This window comes from Ranitomeya variabilis, chromosome 4, assembly GCF_051348905.1.
Source record: "Ranitomeya variabilis isolate aRanVar5 chromosome 4, aRanVar5.hap1, whole genome shotgun sequence".
NCBI lineage: Eukaryota > Metazoa > Chordata > Amphibia > Anura > Dendrobatidae > Ranitomeya > Ranitomeya variabilis.
The window spans coordinates 662,536,266-662,543,307 of record NC_135235.1 but is presented as its reverse complement, the minus strand read 5'-3'; the positions used below and the strand labels follow the sequence as shown (position 1 = coordinate 662,543,307).

Below are 7,042 nucleotides of genomic sequence, written 5' to 3'. Positions count from 1 at the left end.
TGAATAAATCTTCACTTATCCCCATTCTTCATGCCGATACACATGAATTCGGCACATACCCGCGTCCTCCTGGATCAGTTTCACAAGGCTGTAAATTATGGATCTGGGAAGGTTGGCAGGTGCTATACATGTATGAGGGGCTCTATCTCTCCATCTTTCTTTCTGTTTCATATAAGATAATAGTTGCTCTTTTTCAGTTACCTGAAATATATGGAAGATGTCTTCTCTCTGCGTTCATCAATAATGGAAAATGTTCTCTTTCTCTCTTGCTAAAACTGTTATCTTTTTTTTTTTGTTCAAAACTTTCTAGATTTTTTCTCACCAGTCCTCATTAGTGCGATCATACAACATAGGTGCCTCTGATGGCTCCGGTGAGGCCCTGTACTACTGTAGTGCGGGGTATTATCCCTGCCTGTCAGTGTAATACTAATGGCCTCATACACATGAGATAGCTGTAGGATGAACAATCATTCTGCTGTCTATCCCGACTCCCCCACACACCACTGTTCTACTGGGCCCAGCTTTTCGGCGGTGAGAGTCTTTGGCCATGTTCACACTTTGCGGCGTCCCTCTGCAGGTTCTCCCGCAGCGGATTTGATAAATCTGCAGGGCAAAACCGCTGTGGTTATCCCTGCAGATTTATTGCGGTTTGTTCCGCGGTTTCCGCTGCGGGTTTCCGCCTATACTATTGATGCTGCATATGCAGCAATAAGCAGCATCAATAGTAATGTTAAAAATAATAAAAATTGGTTATACTCACCCTCTGATGTCCGGATCTCCTCGGCGCTGCACCCGGCGGTCCGGTTCCAAAGATGATGTGCGAGAAGGACCCTTCGTGACGTCACGGTCATGTGACCGCGGCGTCATCACGGTCATGTGACCGCGACGTCACCGCAGGTCCTGTTCGTTCAGTATATCTGACCGGCCGGCCGCGTGCAGCACTGAGAGGTGAGTATAACATGATTTTTTATTTTTATTCTTTTTTTTTACCCTAAATATGGTTCCCAGGGCCTGGAGGAGAGTCTCCTCTCCTCCACCCCGGGTACCACCCGCACATTAGCCGCTTACTTCCCGCAACGTGGGCACAGCCCCATGCGGGAAGTAAGCGGTTCAATGCATTCCTATGGGTGCAGAATCGCAGCGATTCTGCACAAAGAAGTGACATGCTGCGGGTTTTAAACCGCTGCGTTTCTGCGCGGTTTTTCCCGCAGCATGTGCACAGCGGTTTGCGGTTTCCATAGGGTTTACATGTAAATGGAAACGCTATGGAAACTGCTGCGGACCCGCAGCATCAAAATTGCGGCGGTTCCGCGGTAAAAACCGCAAAGTGTGAACATGGCCTTTGACAGATTCATCCAGCTGAGGATTAACTCCAGAGAGAACAAAGGGATCAGCTTCTGAGATTCAACATTCCAGATTATAATCAACCAGTTCCCAAAGAAATTGTGCCAATCAGTTCTCAAAGTAATTGCCAACATAGCCAGTGATTGGGAGCATGGAGAGGTTTTATTCAGCAATTTAACTTGTGTTCCAGTCCATGCGAGACAATAGAACATGTCGATATTGTACTCTCTATCTCCTAATTAGTTTCTCCATATTTTCTCCAGTAATTGTATTATTACATGGGATCTTCTATATTAAGATATTTTTTCTGATGTATCCTTCAAGGTTGGATATGGAGAAGAACAAGATCGTGGAGAAGATATTACACCTCACCCTAGAGATCCTCTTCCGGCTTACTGGAGAGGTGAGAGATTCTGATTACGTCACATTACATCATTCTTATCTATGGGAACAACAGATGGACAGAACTGGAAAGGTGAGGACTCTGAAAACATCTGTAGTGAGATTTATTACTGTGTCTCTCCATAACCAGGATTACACAGTAGTGAAGAAGACCTCTAGTGAGCGCTTTCAGGCCCCTGTGTCTGAGGGATGGGGAAGACCCCTGAGCCCAATTACGGGCCCTCCACCTCACCCCCTGATACAAGACGACATCAATGACCAGAAGATCCTAGAACTCACCTACAAGATGATTGAGCTGCTGACTGGAGAGGTGACATTGCTGGGACATTATACAACAGTAACACTATGAAGGGATTGGGGTGATGACTGTATCTTTGTATGTGCCAGGTTCCTATAAGGTGTCAGGATGTCACCATCTATTTCTCCATGGAGGAGTGGGAGTATTTAGAAGGACACAAAGATCTGTATAAGGATGTCATGATGGAGGTTCCCCAGCTCGTCACATCACCAGGTAATAGACAGGACCAAATACACATGGCCTAGAATTATATGAAAGTAGAGAATGAATTTAGTCCCTGTATGTGTTTCCTTCAGCTCTATCCAGTAAGAGGACAACACCAGAGAGAAGTCCCCGTCCTCTTCTTCCACAGGACTGTAAACAAGAAGATCCCAATGTTCCTCAGGATCATCAGGTAGATGGAGAGAAGGTGTCATGAGATCACAGCCGTCTACACATAATAGGGGAGAAAGTCTTGTGCTCAGTCTTGTTTTATCCACCAGTATTATATTTTTTATACTTGTGTAATGAGAACAGTGGAGATGACAGGATTGTAGGTGATCATAGATGTGACTTCTCCATCTGTCTGTGACTTTTACAATATTTGTTTCAGGGTGAAGATCTGACCCATATTAATACTATAGATCCATATGTGAGGGGTGATGTGCATTGTAAAGAGGAGATTCCTACATATGACTACCCAGGTGAGTAGTAACCACTAAATGCAGAGAAGTCACTGATTTTTCCCAGTCACCGGCTGTGGCTGTGGTGAAGTCCGGACATATCCAATCATGTGATCACCATTTTGCCTCCACCAAAACTGTGTAAATTACTATGGGCATTGAAAGCCCTTCTATAAAACTTACAACCTTGAGGATCCACCTACCCCCTGGATTTAGAAGATGCTGACTCTTATCTGCCCAGATTTTTAAACTAGAAAGCCAAAAGACAGCGTACGTAGAATGTGCTGACACGTTAGAAAATCACAAGAAAACGCGGTGTTGGAAAAGTTTTGTATAGGACCTAGTTTTATTTCATGGGTTAATTGCTGTATGGTAGGCCGATGGCTAGAATTCGGGTAAATGGATACATCTCCCCGGCTTTTGGACTGAGAAGAGGTATGAAGCAGGGGTGCCCATTGTCTCCCCTGCTCTTTGCATTGGCCATTGAACCCCTGGCATCGGTTATCAGGGAGCATCCAGGAATAGTTGGGTTTCGTAGAGGGAATAGTGAAGAGAGGGTCGTGTTATATGCTGATGACACTTTATTATTTCTGGCTAAATCTTCCTATAGCAATGGAAACGATAGAAACATTTGGAAAATTCTCTGGTCTAAAGATAAACTGGAGCAAATCAGTTATACTTCAATTGGATAATACACATGAGAATGCTTCCCACTACATTAACTCGAGTTTACAAGTGGTATCAGAGTTTAAATATTTAGGCATCAATACATTGGCAAAAATAAATTATTATGAGAGGTTAAATCTTGATCCAGTCTTAATTAAATTTGGAGGTAAATTGGGCTCTTGGTCTAAGTTACCGTTGTCGGTTGTGGGACGCGCTAACCTTGTCAAAATGATTTGGATGCCACAATTGCTGTATGTTCTGTACAACTCCCCAGTATGGATAAATCAGAGGTTTTTCTTTAGAGTCAATCAGGAGTTTAAAAAATTAATATGGAGCAAACAGACTCCGAGTATTAAACTGGAAACATTGCAAAGAAATAAAACAATGGGAGGGCTTGCGATCCCTAACCCATGGGTATATTATGTGGCATCTCGGCTTCAACATATTCGGGGATGGGACAATCCTGGGGGAGGAGGAGCTCAGCGTGCATTTCTGCAGCACTATTTCCAATCGGATAAACTCTATGAGGTATTGGAGGTGCATAAGTTTAGGACACTTGGAGGCAAAATACCGACTATGCTGTTATGTCAAACTTTGGGGGACGGTGAAAAATGACAAGGAATGGAACGTGTTTCACAATTTACCTCATTATGGAACACTCCATGGCTTCCAAATCTACACCAACTGGTGGGATTTGGTTCCTGGAGTGCCAAGAGTTTAAACAGACTTAATCAAGTTCTGAAAGGTGATGTGATTAAGGAATTCTCACAGCTGCAAAACAAATATGGGTTACCTTCCTCGGAATTCTATAAATACTTACAATTTAGACATTCATATCAGGCGGAAGGCATTGTTTTGTAAGGAGGAGTACCCCGAAACTCAATAATACAGAGAATATCTAATTTACATAGTTCTTCTGGACTGATCTCATTGCTTTATAACGTTCTCTTAGACATTATATTGACAATCCAGCCGATGCGATCAAAAGAGAAATGGGAGAGTGCAATGGGACCTATAGAGGAAAATCACTGGTCAGATATACTGGAAAGAGTTCCACAGCTGTCTTTAAGCAGATCCCATAGACTGTCCCATATATATGTGATACACCAGGTATACAGGACACCTCAATTCTTATTTAATATAGGATTTCAGTCAAGTCCCCACTGTCCTAGATGCAAAACTAACATAGCAGATATGTTTCATATGATATATATATATAATAAGCTGGGTAACTAATCCAAGAGGAATAATATAATATTAGCGATCGGATAAAACTTAACCTTTATTAGGTATAAATATAAAAATACACAACTACAAAACATAAAAAAACAGGGGAAAGGGGAAGAACCCTTGTGCTATAGTGAACCCTAACCAACACAGAAATGGGGAAGGAAAGAAAAACAGGAACAATATTGCTGACAGTGCTATTTGGTCACTAAATATACCACATTCTAGTGTCAGATACCATACCAGACAAAATCACCATGTAAAATGTCCAGTATAGGCAGTAGGTGTAGTGACCAGTACCTTTACAATACACAATAATACCTGTAACTGTCAAATGGCCCTATAGAAATGGTGAGATACTCATAGGTGGTTCATACAGGTGTTGTGAAATTGGATTTTGGGCTCCCCCGGTGGCCACTGGTGGAATTGAACTGGTGTGCATCATCCTCTCTGTTCACCTGTTTCCATCAGGATGTGGGAGTCGCTATTTAGCCTTGCTCCTCTGTCACTTCCATGCCGGTCAACATTGTAATCAGAAGCCTTTCTGTGCATGTTCCTGCTGCTAGACAACTCCCAGCTAAGTTGGACTTTAGTCCTTGTTTGTTTTTGCATTTTGTTCCAGTTCACAGCTGTAGTTTCGTTTCTGTGTCTGGAAAGCTCTTGTGATCTGAAATTGCCACTCTGATGTTATGAGTTAATACTAGAGTCTTAAAGTAATTTCAGGATGGTGTTTTGATAGGGTTTTCAGCTGACCATGAAAGTGCCCTTTCTGTCTTCCTGCTATCTAGTAAGCGGACCTCAATTTTGCTAAACCTATTTTCATACTACGTTTGTCATTTCATCTAAAATCACCGCCAATATTTGTGGGGGCCTCTGTCTGCCTTTCGGGGAAATTTCTCTAGAGGTGAGCCAGGACTATATTTTCCTCTGCCAGGATTAGTTAGTCCTCCGGCCGGCGCTGGGCGTCTAGGGATAAAACGCAGGCTACGCTACCCGGCTACTGTTAGTTGTGCGGCAGGTTTAGTTCATGGTCAGTTTAGTTTCCATCCTTCCAAGAGCTAGTTCTTATGTTTGCTGGGCTATGTTCTCTTGCCATTGAGAACCATAACAGTTTGACCGGCCACAAAGGGTTAAATTAATTGACAGAGAAAGGAGAGAAAAGAGAAGTCTGCTGAAGATTTTTTTTTTTTTTTTTTTTCAGTTCTGAGTGTGCTTGTAATTGAATCTCTTGCAAGTCTGCCTATATTGCAGCCTTTCTCTCTCTCTCTCCTTCTAATCCTGGAATGGCTCTGTGTTCACCTGTTTAAAATGGATATTCAGAGTTTAGCTGCAGGTTTGAATAATCTCACCACGAAAGTTCAAAATTTACAAGATTTTGTTGTTCATGTTCCTATATCTGAACCTAGAATTCCTTTGCCTGAATTTTTCTCGGGGAATAGATCTTGCTTTCAAAATTTCAAAAATAATTGCAAGTTGTTTTTGTCCCTGAAATCTCGCTCTGCTGGAGATCCTGCTCAGCAGGTCAGGATTGTGATTTCCTTGCTCCGGGGCGACCCTCAGGATTGGGCTTTTGCATTGGCTCCAGGGGATCCTGCGTTGCTCAATGTGGATGCGTTTTTTCTGGCCTTGGGGTTGCTTTATGAGGAACCTCAGTTAGAACTTCAGGCGGAAAAGGCCTTGATGTCCCTATCTCAGGGGCAAGACGAAGCTGAAATATACTGCCAGAAATTCCGTAAATGGGCTGTGCTTACTCAGTGGAATGAGTGCGCCCTGGCGGCGAATTTCAGAGAGGGTCTCTCTGATGCCATTAAGGATGTTATGGTGGGGTTCCCTGTGCCTGCGGGTCTGAATGAGTCCATGACAATGGCTATCCAGATCGATAGGCGTCTGCGGGAGCGCAAACCTGTGCACCATTTGGCGGTGTCTACTGAGAAGACGCCAGAGAATATGCAATGTGATAGAATTCTGTCCAGAAGTGAACGGCAGAATTTTAGACGAAAAAATGGGTTGTGCTTCTATTGCGGTGATTCAACTCATGTTATATCAGCATGCTCTAAGCGTACTAAGAAGCTTGATAAGTCTGTTTCAATTGGCACTTTACAGTCTAAGTTTATTCTATCTGTGACCCTGATTTGTTCTTTATCATCTATTACCGCGGATGCCTATGTCGACTCTGGCGCCGCTTTGAGTCTTATGGATTGGTCCTTTGCCAAACGCTGTGGGTATGATTTGGAGCCTCTTGAAACTCCTATACCCCTGAAGGGGATTGACTCCACCCCATTGGCTAGCAATAAACCACAATACTGGACACAAGTAACTATGCGGATTAATCCGGATCACCAGGAGATTATTCGCTTTCTTGTGCTGTATAACCTACATGATGTGTTGGTGCTTGGATTGCCATGGCTGCAATCTCATAACCCAGTCCTTGACTGGAAAGCTA

The 7,042-nt window shown here is 43.2% G+C and overlaps 1 pseudogene across 1 annotated transcript in view; it reads left to right on the top strand.

The window, feature by feature from the left end:
* Positions 1 to 1,672: 1,672 nt before the first annotated feature.
* The window catches only part of LOC143766232 (uncharacterized), a 78,751-nt pseudogene continuing 73,381 nt past the window's right edge, over positions 1,673 to 7,042 (top strand). The window contains exons 1-5 of the transcript XR_013213547.1: positions 1,673 to 1,747; positions 1,877 to 2,056; positions 2,134 to 2,257; positions 2,341 to 2,438; positions 2,637 to 2,727. The product of XR_013213547.1 is annotated as an uncharacterized LOC143766232 (transcript). The remainder of the gene's footprint in view (positions 1,748 to 1,876; positions 2,057 to 2,133; positions 2,258 to 2,340; positions 2,439 to 2,636; positions 2,728 to 7,042) is intronic.